Source organism: Herpailurus yagouaroundi, unplaced genomic scaffold (genome assembly GCF_014898765.1).
Source record: "Herpailurus yagouaroundi ecotype Mexico unplaced genomic scaffold, PumYag 100, whole genome shotgun sequence".
NCBI lineage: Eukaryota > Metazoa > Chordata > Mammalia > Carnivora > Felidae > Herpailurus > Herpailurus yagouaroundi.
The window spans coordinates 90,095,159-90,115,551 of NW_024412391.1; the positions used below are offsets into that span (position 1 = coordinate 90,095,159).

Genomic DNA, 20,393 nt, shown 5'->3' on the forward strand with positions numbered 1-20,393 from the left:
ATGGAATGTGCCTCAGCCCACAGGCCACGGTGGTCGCCCTGCCCGGGAACTCCCGCCAGCGCAGCTCGGACATTTGAGATCCATCACCCGTCCCTCCCCTGCCACCTGCATCTACCCCTTTTTGACTGTGCTCCATTCTGAGATGATGTTCTTTGCATGTCAAGTTTCCCTTGTGTGATGTGAACGTACAGTTGTCGCAAGTGAATTTGTACCTGGAAACGAGCACTCTGTGATGGTCCTTCCCAAATTATAGTGGAGCACTCTGCTGGGCTGTGGGGAATTGCCTTATAGTTGATGTGAATGCATGGAAATTCACCTGGAGACCAGAGCAGCAATCTCTCCTGCTGCCTCGGTCAAGCCAGCCACCAGGAGTTTGCCAGTTCATTGCAGGGGGGCTCTTGTAGCTGGGGGGGAGGGCTCTCTTGGGAAGGGCTTTCCCCAGATCCCCGCAGACTTTGTGCCAAGTCCCCTCCTTCCCATATCTCACAGCCTTATAACTTTCAGTGACAGTCTTGGTTTACAATAATCACAGCTTATATTACCCGGACACTCTGTGTCATGATATGTGTTAGATGCTTTTCTACATGAATCCTCTCTACCTGCCACAATCTGAAGAGGTAGGTATGGCCATTGTTCCCGTCTTCTGTTCTAGGGAACTGGGTATAGAGGGCTCTGTCACTGCTGAGTCTCTGGGTGGGTAAATGAGGAGCAGGTCCGTGCCTGTGTGAGCTGGAATCTCCATCCACAGGCCCTACTGTGGCAACCCTTAAAGGAGGCTTTTGTTTAAAAAATAATTAAAAGCTCACATCTGCATGGTGCTTTGCAGATGTGCTAAACATAGCCACATGCATATTCAGCTAATCCCTGAAATGGCCCTGCAGTAAGGGGACCAAAGCTCTGAGATGTTCAGTGTGCATCTTGGCATTTTTCAGCTCACAGGAGGCAAGAAATCTTCAGACTGAGGTCCTCTCTCCCACCATGGGGCACTGTTTCCAACTTGCTCACAGGGAGCGATCTTAATTAGCAAGTTTAAGGCAGCACACTTAGAGAATGAGCGTTTTCAGTGTTGTGTTCAAGAAGCATTAATCACTACTTAATCACGTGCTGCCAAATGTACAGGGACAGTGACAGGGCAGCAATTTCAAATTTTAAATGTTAAACTTTTTCCTGTTGTGTCTCCGAGTTTGTTGTGCTGTCGAGCAGCTGCTTTATTTCTCTGAGTTCACTGAGCCACCCATCCCCTAGTTTTCCCCATGTGGGGAAGGCTTGACTTTTGCTAAGAGAATGCTTTCCCCAATGCACAGTGCTCTTGTCTGTTTACATTCCCCTGGGACTCTGAATTGTCTCTTTGGCTATAAAGATACAGGAGGAAGTCGTAAAAAATATGTTTTGGATGCATTTTACATTCTAGGAGAATGTTCTCACTTCCCTCTTTTCAGGAGGGGGATCATTGGAAAATTAGGGCTTTCCTGTCCCAGAAAATCTCAGCTTATGCGCCTCTTCAGATATATACGGTCTGCCTTGAATGTAACCACGAAGCTAAGTGTGCATGCAAACAATCTCAGGGGATCGTATTCAGTGATCCGGGAAATACGGTGGCCAAATATTCTCCCTCGATATTTATGTGAGTGAGCTCTCCCTGAGTAACAGGAGGGAGAAGACAGAGATCAGGACTGGTGGTCCCAGAGGACTTAGTTTGTGAAATGTAAGCATAACCACAGCCTCCTACACAACAATGACACTAGAAACCTAAAGGGACCGAATACAGCAACCTTATTTCCAGTTTCTGTGGAAAATCAGTGCAAAACTCCTTGCCCCACAGTGCATGATAAAGGAAATGTTACAGCCCCATTACTTTTGTGGTTTTTGTTTACATCTTCAAAACTGAAAATGATCCCAAGGTGCCCTATGCCTTTCTGTAATATTTTCCAAGATTCATTCAACATGATCCAAAATAAGTCTGCCATTACTAGCTGGATTTATAAAAATATCTGGAGATGAATAAGGGGTCACTCAACTGACCATTTAGTGCAGATATACTTTTCAGCTTCTGGAATGATCCTCAGCAGGATGAATGCTCATCTCTCGAAGAAGCCCAGATGAGGCCGAATTTCACACTAAGACTAGTGGTTCCGACTAGGGGTCTGTCTCATCACCAATTGTAGCTTTGCGTGTGCAGCTTGGCCATCTGCATTTTGAAAAAAGTCTCTGGGGGCGATTCTTATATGCACCCCTGTTTGAGAACGGCTGGCGAAAATTGATGGGATCTCAGCCTCTCTGTGTCTGTGAATGAGAGTGGAACAGAAATCTACACTGCAGATCTTTGGGGCACAAAGAGGATCTTGTTGCTTAAAGATAAGCTTCCTGAAGCCTGTAAAAGGTCCTTTTTGGAAAAGCAAACAAATAGACATTAGGACTTACACATTGCGATGACTAGCACCTCTGTGTCTGTTGGGTCCCCTAGAACATAGATACTGGTTGTGCGAGTGAGAAATAACACCTGTGAAAGAAAAAAGAAGGAAGTAGAATTGGGCTGGGAATTGCAGCCTGACCGTCTTCCGCCCAGTGGGACCCCCAGGAGCAAATCTGTCTGCAGAAACACCTGTGTTGAATAGGGAACAGCCAGGACCTTGAGACCCCCACCAAGCTCAGGGCACCCTGAGAAGATCATGACCACACCTCATAAGCAGAGGTGGACCTGAAGGAGTTGTCTGCTATAAGCAATGAGTCTTTATCTCTATTGTTTGCCCCACACTCCAGAGACTTTAGAAAAATCAGTGCTTCTGGGCTTTTCAGAGTTTGGTCAGAAGCAGCTAGAATAGGGAGGCAGAACGAAGATGTGGTTCTTTGCTGGAATTCACCACCTTCCCAGAGGGAGAGAGGAGAATGGAAGAAATAGGGAGACAGACTTGGCTCATTAGATTTCTCTCTGTGTCAGGGTATGTGCTAGAAGGCAGGACTAGGAAGAGTAGGGCATTAAGACTTGAGGGATCTTAAAAAGTTCTCATGTAGGACGTGAAGCCCAGAGAGGCTGTGTGCTGCTATCCCAAATTGTCCAGAGAGGCAGAGCTTAAGGAAGCCCTGGGGTCAGACCCTGCTCCACCAGCTTCACGTCTGCCCATGATTACATACTGCTCCAGATACAGAATATTCTTTGTCTGTTCATTCTCCTTGACCCCAAACTGTGTATGATAAAAGAAATCATATATCTTCATAACTTGAGTGTTTTCACATAAGTCTTCCAAATGAAAAATGATCCCAAAGTTTTCTACACCTTATCTCCACCCCATTACATGCTGGAGGTAAGCTCTGTATCTAGAATGTATGTATTAGTAGACGGAGGTATGGATCCTTGAGCATCTGAAGCCCACAGCTGGCTTACTGAAATACCCACTGTTTCTCAGTCTTGCTTTTCAGTTATAGTGCTACTCAGGCATAAATGAAAAGTCATCGGAGGCCTTTAATTCCACCCCACAATTTGTTATCTTGACACCAGTAGAAAATCAGCAATAGTGAATCATTAATTCTCTACATTTATCGATTTGGGAACTCAGTTGAAATGTCCACTGCGCCCCTCCTGCCCCTCCTCCCCCTCTCCCTCCTCCTCCTCCCCTTCCTCCTCTACCTCCTCCATCCCTCATAGATTTCAGGTTCCGAAGTCCTAACCACTGTACTGCAATAACTACTGAAGATATAAGCGCTAAATCTCCTGCCACGTGAAGCCACAACCTCTAGATTCACTGAGTTGGGGACCACCAGGCTCTCCCCCTAGCCCTTCTCCAGTCACTGCCTTGAATTCAGCTCTACTGGATGATGAGACAACCGTGTAGTCTAGCACTGCTAGTGGGTGAGCTGAGTCATGCCCTTGGCCGAGTCAAGGCACTACGTCAAGGAGACCAGATCCTTGGGTGAATCTGGAAGGGGCCTGATCTGACGAACGAGGCCTCCTGTAGGGGCTGCTTGCCCTCTGCCCCCCAACAGGGGAGGCACCCCCCTCCTCGCCTCCCTCAGAACTCGGATCATCTGGGGAGCATCGACACTGCCTGATACCTGGGGGGAGCTCTGCCACCAATATTTTCCCGTGAGGAAGCAGCAATCTCAGCACAGAAATAAAACTGTCCTGCTGACTTGCCCACAGCCTGTCCCAATAATTGTTCCAGGCGTCATCCTGACGCAGCAGCCCCAGCAGACCAGGCCCCACAGGCTCAACTCTCTCTGTGAACCATGCCCAGCAGAAGCAGAGCTGCCAGCACAGAGCAAGGCTGTGGCACTGGACAACCTCTCGGTCTGCTCTTAAGAAGGTGTCTTGTTTTGAATACATAATCTGTCCTGTTCTTTCAAAGTAAGTGCTTTTATAAAAGGTCTGGACTGTCCTTTAAACATGTTTTTCTCTCACTTAAAGGGAAGTGTATTTCTAGTCTCTTTGTGGACTCAACTTGAGAGAGGGAGACAGGTAGGGGAAGGATGCTTTTGTGTGCAACTCAAAAGACTGGTTTAAACTAGGGCATGCACGTTGCAGGGCCGTTTTCCTCAGACAGCAGCTGGCCAAAAACGTGTGCGAGTAGCTAATTGTTTTGAGCTTTGCTGGTTTGAAGTAGCACGGAGTAAGTGCCTTAGTTCAGGCAAGGGAGTGCCAGCTTTATATGCAGCCACAAATGAGACGCCCCCCTTGCTCGGTAGTGCCGGATTTAGAACCCGAATTTTCTTTTTCGGCAAGAACAGGAAGTCCCTTGGTACTGATTTCTATCCCCTTTTGCTCGTTTGCATTGTGTAGAAGGAATTCTTCGAGAACACGGCATCGCTGGTGTCCTGCTGCTGTCTGGGTACCGTGCTGTGTGTCAGCAGATGTGGGTTCTGGGTTTGTTTGCTTAGCTGTGCTTTCTTAACGAAGGTCCTTGTTTTACGCGATTTCAAACAGTAAGTCAGTGTTTTCATGATCACAGCTAAGTATATACCCTGAGTGGATATGTATTTTTTTTCTTTGTCTCTTGCAGGGTTGTTTTTGTTTTGTTTTATTTTTTGGGGTTTTGTTTTGTTTTGTTTTTTTACAAAGTAGAAGTAGGGTTTTAGAGTATTTTATTCCCTGTAGAAGTTTTGGATATAGATGATCCGTGTCACTCTGGTGTCATGAACTGCTAGGAATTAGATGTCAGACCCCAGAATAAAGGTCCTATGGGACAGGCTCATCTGATTTGGATGCTGCAGATGGAGACATCAACAGTCATTCATAATTCACTTGGCAAGTATTTATTGGGCAGGGTCTGACCACACTATGTACTAGACCCTGTTGTGTGGGAGACACAGCGGCGAACAAACAGGCCCCTGCCCTCATGAAGATTCCATTCTAGTTGGGGGAGGGGAGGCACCAGAAATTAAAGTAAGTATACAATATGATGTCAGGAACTGGGAAGTTCTAAGAGGAAAGAGAGAGCAGGGTAAGGGTAGGTGGAGAAAAGTGGCCCCAGGGACACCCTGTGTTTGTCTGCTTGGCCATTGCACCCCACCTTTGGGTACGATCTCCAGAAGCCCATGCTGACCCTGAACTTGCATAAAAACATAACCCAGAGGTCATCACCTCTATACTCCCTGACAAGATTATTTTATTTGGCCACCAGTGTTTTTGTCGTTGTTGTGGTTTTTATTTTGGGACAGAGTTTGATTTTGTAGATGGCAGTATTAAAAAAAAAAAAACAGTTCTGTATAAAAATTCAAAATCTGAGCCTCTTTTGAAGAAAAAAATCTAAAGTTCTTACATTACATGACCCACATTCTGCTTGACGGCAATTTTCAGGAGCTGAGTGAGGGGGCCCCTGTTAGGTCGGGGGCCTATGACCTTCTGACTGTCACTGCTCCCACTTAGCTCACCTCCTGCTGGCCTCTGAAGGCAGCTCTGGCTTCAGCCCATTTTGATGCCAAATTTGATTCCATTCCTCACTGGGCGGACACCATGGAGCTTTCTCCTCCTTCCTTGTCTCACATAGGCCAGCAGAGCAGGGGACTCAGTGCAGTCGACACTTGCTTCATTGGTGACAGTTGCAGGTCACTAAGACGATTTGGAGTGATGGGTTCGTTACACTCCTGCCCACTCTCCAGTTATTTCATCCTTTGTCCTTTATCAGTTCAGCCTCCCAGATCCTTCCCAGACTTTCTCTCCCCCACAAAATGTAATTAGCCAAAGCATGTTATTTTGTTCCAGTTACCATTTCTTTCAGTTTGATGTGGTTTTTCAGAGACTGATGCCACTCATTACCTGGTAAGAGTGTGACCACAGGAATTGCAAGAGGCCGCGTCCCCTGAGTTCGAAGTGGTGCTCAAGGGGCACGTGCCCTGGGATCCTTGGCTCGCTCCCAAGAATGTCAGCGTTCAGGAGTGTCCTCCTCCTTCTCTTAACCGGATCAACCAGGGTTGGCCTAGAATTCACTCATTTGACTTATACAGGATGTTTGCAAGTGTACGTAACTCTCATAACCATATGTTTGCAACCCCCATAATCAGTATATAAGTGTCATTTTCACTTAAATAATCTTTCCTTACTCCATAATGATATAATAGATTCTTTGTGGGTGATGCCTTGCCCCTGTTGCACATGTCTTTCCTTCTGTCAGAAGCACATGTCTGAGTGTCCGCTACAACATTTTGCCCCAGTCAGTATCCCTGTCGGTGAGGGGCAGTCTGATCCTCACTCACAGGACTGTGCTCATTCTGCTGAGAGTAGATCTCTCCGTAGCCACCCTAGGTTGCCTCTACCCAGGAACCAGTAGCTTTGGCATCAGCTGGGAGCTTGGAAATGCGGACTGTCAGGCCCATTCAGGAAATGCTAAATCAGTACCTGCATTTTAATAAGATTCCCGGCAAATTTGTGTGGACCTTTAAGCATTGGCCACAGTATAAAATGTCCTTGGGAACTAAGTAATTCATCATAAATATCTAAATGGTCATTAGGGAAAAACTAATCTTGCAGTGTAGTTTAACACTGGATATAGAATGTGGGAAAACCAATTAAAGCCACTAAAAAAAAGTTGTTAAATTAAACAGAATATTATTACCTGTCAGGCGAGACAGAGAAGTGGTTAAGAGCTGACATGGGAGTCCAGTGGCCAATGTAGGTTAGGGTCCTGCTTTGCTCACAGCTGTGTGACCTTGGGGAAGTTACTGAGCCCAATCATCTGCAAGCCCACCTGCTCAGTGGGATTTGGAAATAAATTTTCAGCTGCCTGGGATCCGTCAGTAGAGACACTGGTTCAGTAGCTTTCTGCTGAGACCCAAGCATCAGGATTTTTAAAAAACCTTTGGGTCACTTTGAAGCACAGCTGAGTTTGGGAACCACTGGCATCTTCAAATGAGGAAATAAGGTGGGGTTTTGAGAGAATTTAATGGCAGCACAGAGGGAAAGGTCACGTCACATGCCTGACACAGATGATGATGATGATGGTGATGGTGATGACCATGATAAGGAAGATGGTGGTGGTGCCGGCAGTGAGGATGACGACAATGACTGTTCCATTTACGCACCCTCTGGACTTGCACAAATCTTCGTTCCTTTTTCTAAAATATAAGCATTACTTTACATATGGGTCTGTCTTTGTGGAGGCTTATTAACATAACTTGTCAGAATAAATATGATTATTTTATAATGGCTGCTGGTAGATCTGCATCGGACTCAAATCCTCCCTTTTAATAATGCTGGGGTTTTTATTTGCGTTTTTTAAAATTTATTTTTAATTGAAGTATAGCTGACCTATAATATTAAGACTTCCAGTTATAAAATATGTAAGTCATGGGGGTGAAAAGTACAGACAGCATAGAGAATAATAGCGTGTATTATGTTTGTTTTGTACCTTCGGTTTCTCCAGGTGCCATACCGGACATCATCACCCTTGACATTCCCTGTGATCTGCAGGCATGCCCAGAACTCTCACATGATCTTAACCTCACTTGATAAGGACTTAGAGAAGCAAGGGGCTTGCTGAACTCTGCCCACTGCACAACCAGAGTGGGGCTCAAGTCTTTGGACTGCTGTTTTTCTATCAAAAGCTCATTTTAAAGGGAGTTTTCCTGGCATATCTTCTCGGTTGACTGCCAGTGAATCTCCCCCAATTGTTAGATTAACAACTGTTTGGGAAATAGCTTTGTTTCCTGGGTCAAGCTCTAACTTAGTCTTGTGTTTAGGTCTTTTCAAATCTGAGGAGGCCAAATACAGAGGAACCTTTTTTTTTCCCCCAGTGGAGAATCAATGACCAGTGAGGGCAAAAATAACAAAGGCCCACTTAGGTGAAGAAATAACATAATTCAGGTAATTGTTAGCAGCAAATATGATACGGTCCACTAACCCTATATTCTAGCACTTGTATCTGCAGTTTTTCATGAATTCCCTAACATAATTAGTTTTAGGAGATATTGCCAGGTGGCACTTTTCTACCTTTCTACTTTCCCAACCTTTTGGAATTATCTGACAAGCGCTCGTACTGGAAAGCTGTGTCAAGGAGTTTCACAGGACGTAGTAGAAATCACATCTATCAAACATTAAGTCGATACACAACCTACCGACACCACTCTCATGGGAACCACAGCAAAAACCTTCTTGCCTCGTCTAGCACTGTTTTGCCCCGGCAGAGGGTTCAGCCCTTCAGCTCCCAGAACATGATATATGAAAGTGTGTGAGGAGCCAGGGCACCCTCAGCTCCACCTCTGTTGAATTATCGTCCCTCCTCTCTTTTCCACCAGCATGGGGCCAACCTCCGAGAGAAATGGCCACTCTCTACTCTCCTGAAAACCACAGGACCAACTGTAACTGTTGGCCTTATACCCCCAAGACCCTAGCGGTGTCACTAGAAACAGGGGTGTTTAATTACTTTCTTTCAGGTCACTTTACCGTTGCTCACTGTGCTGCCCAGTGGTGTCTCAATACTCTCAGTCCAGTAATCTGTTCTCCATTTATTTAGGATTCATGTATGAAAAGTATAGTTAAAAGTCAAGAAGGGGAGCACAGTGTCTTGGTTAATCAATATGATAGATTTAACACTATAACCCCCAACTCCGTATTATTTAAGAATTAAGGCATCTGGAGGCTCAATAGGTGTGCCCAATGTGATCCAAGGTGCTAACTCATTTATGCTGATTCCTCATCAGGAATCCTACTTTCAAGCCAAAGGGTTTGCAGTGAAAACAACTGAGGAGTCAAGTGCTATTTCAGATACTACAGATACTTTCATACTATAGATTCATTCATAAATATTTGTGGAGTAATTACTCTGGGCCACGTGTTGTGCTACATGCAGGGGATAAAATGGTGAACAAAGCCCACAGTGATTTTCCAGGTTTACAGTCTAGTGAAAGAGAAAAGTCACTCAAACCATAGCTTGTAGCTTATATGGGTGTTCAGAAGGGAAAGAACATAGCTCTGTGAGTACACATAAAGGGGATACTCTACTTAGACTGGGGTTTTGGAAGTGTACTTGATGCAGGGGGCACTTACTAGGGAACTGACATGTGGATTGTAGTTAATTAGGTAAGACAGAAAGATTTTCTTATTATTAAAATTGATGTCGTCTGCTTCCAAGAAAATCTGACCTCATTATTTAATATGGAGAGATACAAAAAAAAAAAATAATAAAGCAAGTTAATAGTTCCTAGTTGTTCTTTCTAGAACCATCTATGTAACATTTAAAGTCTACTGTTCATTACCTTGCAAACCATCTCCTATATATCTAGGCAATTGCTTTTCAAGTTATTTCACACTCTGGATCTGTAGGAGGTTCTCATAAATATTTTGAGAGTCTTCAAGGAAGAGAATAATGACTGGCTATTTGCTTTATCATACTACCCAAACTAATAAATTTGAAGAGTTAGTATGTTGGTCACAGAGCCGTGCATAGCAGAAAAGCTCTACTGAGCCCTATAAAAAGGAAGAATTACAGTTCAAGCCAAGTAAGAATATAGTAGAGTAAAAGATGAGCACCAAAGTAATTTCTCCTAATTACTAATACCACAGTGAAATTCTGGAATAATTAATAAGTAACGCATTAGCCTAATGTGTACCAAGGGAGTGATTGGTTAAGTAAAAGCTACTGCACTAAAAGTGATATTTCCTAGAAGAGAGCATTCTCCTATCTCCTTTCTCTGAATGTGGCTTCCCTCTTCCTCCTGCCCCACAGGGAAAGAAATGTATATGGATAAGGCATTGTGAATCATTTGTTTGATTCTGTTTGTGCTCTCTAAGGCTCAATTTCAACCTGAGATCTAAACATTTTAGTATAATTGATACAGAAATCATGAAACAGAAAGGAAAAATGTCTACTCTCTTCCTGTCCCAGAATTAACAATTTGTGTTACAGTGATTACCACTAGGTATTTGCTCATTCTCTCCATCATTTATTCATTCTGTGAACGTTAGTTGATTACCGTACTAAGGGCTGTGGGGCCATCCAAATGAACAAGACACAAACAGATGTTTACATAAGTACAGTATATGTGTGATATTCCAAGATGAGCTATTAGTAATTGTCCATAAAAGGCTTCTGTGATCAAGTAAGCTTGAGCAGCACTGGCATAAACAAACGTAATCTGATTTCTTTGCTGCAGGACCTCTTAAGAGAGTTTAAGAGATGAGAGGGAGATTCAGGCATGCAGCATTTATATAGCATTTTTTTTTTAACGTCATCTACTAATTCATGATTCCTTGGGTATATCCTGAGAGTTGCACATTTAAGCCTTTGAGCAGGGAATCTGCCCTCTGGGTAAGGAGGCTGATATTAGTAGGGTTGGTAATTTCCTAGCAGGAGGCATGGGGATCATGTGAGACAGAGTTCTGACTCTGATAGAAGAAGTGGCAAACTTCTAGTAGGTAGAGAACCAAGAGAGAACACAGTCATATAGACCAAACAAACTTGATGGTAACTTATTTTATTTGCATCATTAAATTTAATAATATTGAATACGAATAGTGAAAGCAAGGGGTTGAGGGTCAGTAAGTGCCAGGAATTTCAGCAGAGGGGATAAAGTCTATAGGCTCTTGCTTCAGACTTTTAGGTTTATAGCCATATTTTGCTACTGCTGACTTCTATGACCTGAGGTAAGTTACTTTACTTCTCTAAAACTCAGCTTTTCATATGTAAATGGAAATAGTAATAATAATACTGCAAAGGAAGAAAGCATAAAAAGAAGAACCCTTATATCAGATAACTTAAGTATGTGTTGCAATGTATATAATTGCTAAGATTCTGTTTTGATCTACAAAACTGCAATTTCAGAAGGCTCACACTAGTAAGATTAAAACACCTGGTCTTTTTTCTGACACCATTTCTCACACTGTGTGCTTTTTCTATTCTCTGTCACCAACTGGGTATCCAAAATATCAATTCAATTCTGATACAAACTCCCAGTTAGCATACACCTTACAGCTTAAGGACTCGGTCCCACCACATTGCTCTTGCTTTAAGTCCTACCTGCACATGGGGCACCCAGGCTACCCTTCCTCAGGCCAACTATAAATTCTTCTCAGCCAAGTACCAAGTACAAATACGGGTTCCCATGACTCCTTCCCCTGGTGTTCAATAATATAGTAGAATGAGTTACAGAACTCAGAAAAACACTGTACTTATTATTACATAAAGGATTCCAGTGAACAGCCAGAAGTACATTAGGCAAGGTCCTAACAGGTTCCTGAGGCATAATGCCTCTGTTTCTGTGGAGTTGGGATGCACCACCCTCTTGGTACATGGATGTATTCCAACTTGGAAGCTGGAATTAGGGGCTCTTATGGAGGTTTCATTAGGTAGACACGATTGATTAAATCATTGGCCATTGGTAATTGATCCAAAAGTTCCAATCTTCTGACCATATGTTGGATTTTTCTGGTGACTAGACCCATCCTCCAGCTCAGGTCGCCTCACTAGCATAAATTCAGGCACAGCTGAAAGGGGTTCATATGAATACGAAAAGATGCTCCTATCATTCAGGAAATTCCAAGGGTTTAAGTTGCTCTGTGCAGGAACTGAGGACAAAAACCAAATACATATATGAAGCTACACACCTCTTATAAGTATCAGTAAACATCTCCTAAGAACAGAAAATTCTCAAACTGAATCAAACTACAAAATTTATGTATATTGTATTTAAAAGAGACGTGTATAAAGTAAATAAGAAAGAGAAGTAAGAGACTAAATAAATAAATAAATAAATAAAAGTCAGCTTACTGTCAAGTCAAGTACTGTTTGCTGGGGAAAAGTTCTTAATGTGACAAAGATGCTAATATTGTATTGATGGAAATCACAGTCCCCAGTGAGAGAGCCACGAACCTCTATGTTCCTCCTAATAATGTAGCGCTGAAATAGGTAAAGCTGCAGGAAATGAGCAGAAATGTACTTCTGTTGAGAGTTTTGGCTCATCGTTTGGCATACAAATGTGAGATAAATATTATTACACAGAAGCCAAATAATTTATGAAATTAAAAATTATACCAGTTTTTGTTCTGCATGATGCTTTCTGATTCCACATGTAAGACGCTTGGAAGTTTCCACTCCATCCAAACAAACAAGAAGCCGAACAGACTGAAAAATCAGCAACAACTCCTGAATATTTAAAGAAAGAGAGACACAGGGCAAATTGCTTCCCCCACGACTGGAGAGCCAGACTGGCAAATACACGGAGGCATGGCTTACGAGAGCAGACTCATGAGTAGATACAGCCATGGGAATCACACATGCAGAAGTAGGAAAGCCTAAACTGTAATTGATGAATTGCTTGGAGGCTTAGGGCAGACAACTCTGAGAATTAGAAATTCCAGGGACCTAGTCTTAGGGGGCCCCTGTGATTTTGAGAGATTTCTCTCCAGGAGCTGAACCAGATTTTGACAATAAGAGAATACTTTTGGCAAAGGGAGGGGAAAAGGAACATCTTGAAATACCTCAGGGCACTCTGTTCTTAACAAGGTCTGCCTTCAGTGGAAACTAGTTAACCAGAGTCTAACCTGCTGGATTATTATCAGAACCTAATTGACTAGATGGAAGGGAAATACCCAACTCCAGCCCATTCTAGCTATCGTGTCTTACCTAACTGAGGAGAAAAATATAGGAAAACACTTGTGAACTTGTTGGGAAGAGTTTGGGTCTCTTCAAAGATCCTTCTAGTTGAACTAAGGATCAGATTGACATGAGACAGGTTAACAGAAGAAAATCAAATTTAGTAGTGTATGCACAGGGAATCCACACAGTCAGGCAAAAATGAGGTATATATGCCATTCTGAACTAAGGAGAAAGAGGTAGGGGTCTGGGATTTCAGAGGATAGGAATGTAGTTCGCAGGGAGATAAGACAAACAGATGTTTGGTAATTGGATATTTGCCCTACCATACAGATGACTCACTCAGATAAAATTTATCTCTGCTAATACCTGTATTCTGGGGGGGGGCGGGGGGAACCAACAATTTAGTTTCTTCTGTGTAGTTAAGGGAGGGGCAAAAGTTTCTTTTGAGCCCATAGGGTCTCAAGTGACTTCGTCTTAAAATAACTCACATGCCAAGTGTCTTGAACCCCTTCAAACTTCACACTCTCACTTAAAACACAGATCTAATCATTGGACTGTAGAATGTTCTCTTCCCCCCATATCTCACCACCACATTATTAGAGGCTTGTTTACCGCAGTTCCTTTTATCTTTTGCATCATATCAGGCTATCAGGAAAAAAAATGACAAGGCGTACTAAAAGGCAAATAACACAATTGTTTTAAGCTTATTTATTTTTGAGAGAGAGAGAGAGAGAGGGGGGGCATGGAGGAGAAGCAGAGAGAGAGGGGGAGAGAGAGAGAGAGAGAGAGAGGATCCCAAGCAGACTCTGCACTGTCAGCACAGAGTCCGACATGGGGCTCGAACTCACAAACTGTGAGATCATGATGACCGGAGCTGAAACCAAGAGTCGGTCACTTAACCAACTGAGCCACCCAGGTGCCCCCCAAAAACACGATTTGAGGAGAGAGTGCAAGCATCAGAACTTGACATGGCAAGGATGTTAGAATTATCAGACTGGGAATTTAAAACATTTATTATGTATATGCTAAGGACTCTAGTTAATAAAGGACACTGTATGCAAGAACAGATAGGCAAAATAAGCAGAGAGATTAAATCCTAAGGAAACACTTAAATGCCCGAGATCAAAATTGCTGTAACAGAAATGAAAAATGCCTTTGAGAGGACTTATTAGAAGATAGGTTGCTGCCAAGGAAAGAGCCTCTGAGCTTGGGGATATGTCCGTGGAAGCCTTAAAAGATTGAAAAGCAAAGAGAACAAAGACTGAAAAAAACAACAGAACAACCAAGGACTGTGGGACAACTACAAAATGTGCGACATACATGGAATGGGAATTCCAGGAGAAGAAAGAAAAGAGCAAAATAAATATTTGAAACAATGGCTGAGGATTGCCCCCAAATTAATGTCAGACACTAAAATCACAGTTCCAGAAAGCTCAGAGAACACCAAGCAGAATAAATACCAAGAAGCTACACCTAGACATATCAGATGCAAACTATGGAAAAGTCGAAGATAACTCTGAAAGAAACCAGTGTAAAATAACCTTACCTATAGAGGAACAAAGGAGAGAATTACATCTAACTTTTCCTTGGAAACCGTGCAAGCAAGAAGAGAGTGGAATGAAATATTTAGTGTTTAGAGAAAAAAAAAACACCAACCTAGAGTTCTGTACCTTTCACATTCGAAAGTTTTCAAAAATGAAGGAGAAATAAAAACTTTTCCAGGCAAACAAAAATTGAGGGGATTTGTTGCCAGTGGACGTGTCTTGAAAGACATGTTAAAAGAAGTTTTTAGAGACCAGGAAAATAATATAGGTCGGAGACTCAGATCTACATAAAGAAAGGAAGAGCAGGGGCGCCTAGGTGGCGCAGTCGGTTAAGCGTCCGACTTCAGCCAGGTCACGATCTCGCGGTCCGTGAGTTCGAGCCCCACGTCAGGCTCTGGGCTGATGGCTCAGAGCCTGGAGCCTGTTTCCGATTCTGTGTCTCCCTCTCTCTCTGCCACTTCCCCGTTCATGCTCTGTCTCTCTCTGTCCCAAAAATAAATAAACGTTGAAAAAAAAATTAAAAAAAAAAAAAAGAAAGAAAGGAAGAGCACTCAAGAAGGAATAAGTGAGGGTAAAATGCAGGAAGTAGTTTGTTCAAAGTAATAATAGCAACAGTGTATTTGATTCTGTATGCTTATATGCATACCTTATGTACATACTTATGCATGCTTTTATGAGAGAGGTGGTTGACAGTAATGATACAAGGGAGAGAAGGAAGGAATTAGGATTCTTTTGTTATTATAAAGTACTCACACTATCCATGAAGTGGTAGGGTGTTATTTGAGAGTGGACGTAGATTCGCTGTAAATTTATATTAGAAACACTTGGACAGCCAAGAAAATAAGCTAAGAAGAAAAAATGGAATCACATAAAATTTCTGATTAATACCACCGAGACAGAAAAAGAGTAGAAGGCAGAAATAAGAACATAGAACAAAGGCAGTGAATAGGAAATAGTAACTGTTATGCCCAGAATTCGTGATCCCCAAAGACCACTAGGGAGCCGAGTCCGATGCAAAAGCAAAGAGCCTTTATTCGAGCTAGCTCGAGCTCAATCCCCTACCTGCACCGACGCAGCGGTGAGATACCAGGGAAAGAGAGCGAGTTTCAAAAGGGCAAAGGTTTTATTGGGGCCTGGGGGCAGTTGGTGAGGTAATGGCTATGGCCTCAGCCGATTGGCTGAGGAAGGGTCCTGGGGAAGGGTCCGAATCGTGTTAGGCAGGTGAGGGGGGGTTACTCAAGGGGAGGAGGTGTGGTCAAGGTGAAGGACACAGAACAAGATGGAGTCGGCTGGCGTAGGCCCGCCCTTTCGGTAACAAAATGTGAAATATTAATCCAAGTATATTAGTGATCATTTTGAAGACCAATGGTCTAAAGGTACCAATTAAATATCAGACATTGTCGGAGTGGATCAAAAAAACTGGATATAGAGTACACAACTCTATATTGTGTACAAGAAACAGTGTAAAGATGTGAAAGTAAATGGATGGAGAAAAATATGCCATACTAATGGCATGCTAATCAGAAGAAAGCAGCAGTAACTGTATTAATTTCAGATAGCAGACTTCAAAGCAAAGAAAGTTATCAGGGATAAAGAAGGACCTTACATAATGATAAAGGAGTCAGTTCTCCAAGAAGACATGACAGTCCTTAATGTGTATGCACCTAAAAAACACTGTTAAACTACATGAGACAAAAACTGATAGAACTGCATAGAGAAATAAATGAGTCCATTCTTATACTTGGATCTTTCAATAACCCTTATCAGAAACGGACAGGTCCCATAGGCAGAAAATCAGTAAGGACAGAGTTGAGCTCAATGCACCCTTGATCAGCCAGATACAATTGATCTCTATTGGACAATTTCATCCAACAACAGCAGAATACACATGCTTCTTAACATAGAACATTCACCAAGATAGACCACATTCTGGCACATGAAACACATCTTAAAAGCTATGAAATAATAGAAGTAATACTGTATCTGCTATCAGACCACAATAGAATTAAGCTAGAAATCAGTAACAGAAAGATAATCTTAAAATCCCCAAACGTATGGAGATTAAAGAAGCACTTCTTTAAAATATTTTAAAATATTTTTAACTAATTGAAATTGAAAACCAACTGGGGCGCCTGCGTGGCTCAGTCGGTTGGGTGTCCGACTTCAGCTCAGGTCATGATCTCACCGTTCGTGAGTTTGAGCCCTGTGTCGGGCTCTGTGCTGACAGCTCAGAGCCTGGAGCCGGCTTCAGATTCTGTGTCTCCCTCTCTCTCTCTGCCCCTTCCCCACTCACATTCTGTCTCTCTCTGTCTCAAAAATAAAATAAATATTAAAATAATTTAAAAAAAAAGAAATTGAAAACCAACTTATCAAAATTTGTGAAAAGAAACAAAAGCAGTGCTTAGAAGGAAATTCTTAGCATTGAATGGATCTATTAAGAAAGAAGAAATCGGGGCGCCTGGGTGGCGCAGTCGGTTAAGCGTCCGACTTCAGCCAGGTCACGATCTCGCGGTCCGTGAGTTCGAGCCCCGCGTCAGGCTCTGGGCTGATGGCTCAGAGCCTGGAGCCTGTTTCCGATTCTGTGTCTCCCTCTCTCTCTGCCCCTTCCCCGTTCATGCTCTGTCTCTCTCTGTCCCAAAAATAAATAAAAACGTTGAAAAAAATTTAAAAAAATAAAAAAAAAAGAAAGAAGAAATCAATAATCTAAGTTCCCATCTCATGAAACTAGAAAAAGAATAGTAAATCAAAGCCAGAGTAAGCAGAAGAAAATAAATAATAGGACTTAGGGCAGAAATTAATGAAATTTAAAACAGATAATAAATTGAGAAAATCAATGAAGCCATAATGATTACAATTACAATTCCACAAACAATACAATTACACAATAAGATTTTTAAAAATTCTATTTTTAAAATTGAACAATAACTGTTGTCCAAAGAAGAAATGAAAGCTATAATTTTCACTATTTAGGAAATAATGTCAATGTGATTATTATACATTGAAACTCATCAAATGTTGCTGAAGTTATTTATAGGGAAAAATTCACAATTATGTTTTATTACTTAAAACCAGAGAAAAGAAAACTAAGCATTCAGATGAAGAAATTAGAGAACCCCCAGCCAAACAAACCTAAATTTAGAAAGAAAAATTAAATAATTAAAATATAAGAAGAAATTGACGTACTAAAAATAAAACACAGGAAAAAAGTGGCATTGATCAAAAAATCTAAAAGCATTTAGTTGGTGAAGGGCAACATTGTAGCAGATCTAATTAAAAGAAAACAAATATCCTTGATTAGAATCATAAAAGGCATCTAGGGGTGCCTGGGTGGCTCAGTCAGTTAAGCATTTGACTTTGGCTCAGGTCATGATCTCAGAGTTGGTGGGTTGGAGCCCTGTGTCAGTGTCTGTGCTGACACCTCAGAGCCTAGAGCCTGCCAATTGACTTCTGTGTCTCCCTCTCTCTACCCCTCCCCACTTGAGCTCTGTCTCTCTTTCTCTCTCAAAAATGAATAAACATTAAAAAATTAAAAAAGAAAAGGCATCTAAAATTACAGAAAGTTCAAGGAGATATATTAACAGAATTTTTTATGTTTAAACTTCTAATACTATATTTTAAAGTCTTGGACTGATTTTTTTAGAAAAGGAAAATTACCGTACTTACAAAGTAGAAAATTTCAAAATACCAAAGCCATGAAAGAAATTATAAAACTTGCCAGGGAATTACCTATTAAAGTTTCCAGAACCACACCCTTTTAGAAACGGATGTTTATAAATTTTCAAGAAATACATAATTCCCATGATAACTGTAAGACATGAGTAGTAATTATCAGCAGTAACAATAATCAGAGGAGATAAAACATTTGTCCTTTTATTTTATGAGGCTCTCATAACCAGTGTCCAAACCTACAAGTACATCACAAAGTAAGAAAACTAGAGACTGACATCTTTCATAAATAGAGGTGCTAACATCCCTTTAGATCATTAGCAATCAAAATTACCAATCTAGATTTCATTTCTTTATTTAAAAAGTATTTACTGAGTCTCTCTAATGTGCAAGCCATTCTGCTAAGCCTGCCAAATACAGCATCTCTGCTCTCAAGGAGCTTCCTTTCTAGTAGGGAAGACTGATATATGCAAGTAACTACAGAATTAGTTACTTGAGATAAATACTAGGAGACCCACTGTGTGCTAGAACAGTGCACAATGAGGTGGCTCTTGCTCATGGGCTCAGTAGTTGAGAGATGTAGTTCAGAACCAGAGCATCAGAATTTGAATCAAAGGTCTGCTGCTTTATTAGCTATCAAACTTTTGACCTACTGGTTCTCAACAGGGAGTGATTTTGTCCCCTGGAAGATGTTTGTAATGTCTGGAGACACATTTGTTTGTTACAACTCTGGAGATGCTGCTGGCATCTAGTGGGTAGAGGTCAGGGATGCTGCTAAACAACATCCTGCGGTGCACAGGGCGCCCCCCACAACAAACAATTACCTGGCTCCAAATATCAATAGTGCTGAGGCTGAGAAACCCTAGTACACGATGATGATGAATCCCAAATGTTTCTCCAGTGGGGGACAAAGAGCCAGAGCCATGTATCTAACTGTTCACTAGGCCTCTCCACTTGATATCCCACAGGAGCTTCAAACTTGAAATTTGTCATCTTCCCCTGGAAAACTTGCCTCCTTTGAGTTCTTTTTTTTTTTTTTTTTAAGTAAATGACCCCACTATCTACCCATTTGCTCACACTAGAACTCTGAGTGCCATCCTTTCCCTCACCACGGAAATACTATCTTTAATGAAATTTTGACAGTCTCCCTCTTAAATATCTCTTGAATCCATCTACCATGCTCCTCTGTGGGACTTCTACTTACTTCTTCAGTCTTCCTACCATTCCTGTTCCTGCCCCTCTTGTAACAAACATGCCAGGAACCTTCTACATTTTAGTTGCACTGGCCACAGAACCACAGAACCTCACATCTTCTCCTCTTTGAGGCTCTAACAGTTTGCATTGCCTACAATCACGCACACTTCACTGATGAGCTCATTCAGGTCTTCGTGTGATGCCATTTTTTCCAGGAGGCTTTTTATGAAACTTCAGGCCTGCCGCCATCTACTACTCTCCCTTGGCACTTCTCTGACACAGTAACAAACTTTATTCTAGAGTTTCATGAAATGAAAACTTGGAACGGATTTGGGTTGGGAAGGCAATTTCAGTATAGGAGTGAAGGAACTGGAGAGGGTATTTGGAGAGTTAAAGAAAGTAAGTGAACAGAAAGGGCTAGTTCACCCATCTTTGGATAGACCAGGTCCAAGGAAAAACCAGCACATAGAACACTGAGGCATTTCTAGAGCACCTGTAACTGCTGCCACAAGTCTGAAGTGTCTGATAACACACAACTGGTCTAATGAAGCCAGGAAAATAAAGCAGTGGTTCTCACTGGGGGACAGGGGCAGTGCCCTAAGGGGACAATTGGCAATGTCTGGAGGCATGTTCTGGTTTTCACAGTTGAGTGGCTGCTTGTGGCATCTGACTTGTAGAAACCAAGAGCTCTGCAGTGCACGAGGCAGCCCCATAATGAAGAACTGTCCATCTCAAAATATAAAGCAAGGTTGAGAAACACAGTAAACATACTGTGTGCCCGTTGGCACAGCATGGCAGCTGCCTTCCTACAGAACAGGTGAGCTAAGAGACCAAGGTAGAAGCTACAATGCCTTTATGACTTAGCCTGAGAAATGGCACAATCTGTCACTCTGCCATATTGTATTGGTCACTCAGGCCAGCTCTGACCCAGTGAGGAAGGGCACTTTGCAATGGTGTGAATACCAGG

At 42.2% G+C, this 20,393-nt stretch overlaps 1 protein-coding gene across 7 annotated transcripts in view; it reads left to right on the top strand.

The window, feature by feature from the left end:
• HECW1 (HECT, C2 and WW domain containing E3 ubiquitin protein ligase 1) overlaps positions 1–20,393 on the top strand; it is a 424,961-nt gene that overhangs the window by 124,376 nt on the left and 280,192 nt on the right. Inside the window, exon 1 of one of the 7 annotated variants that reach the window (XM_040473036.1) lies at positions 4,261–4,342. The exons of the other annotated variants lie outside the window; for them this stretch is intronic. The gene's annotated coding sequence lies outside the window, so the exon portion shown is untranslated. Of the gene's footprint in view, positions 1–4,260; positions 4,343–20,393 lie in introns of those variants that run through there. 7 annotated transcript variants of the gene reach the window in all.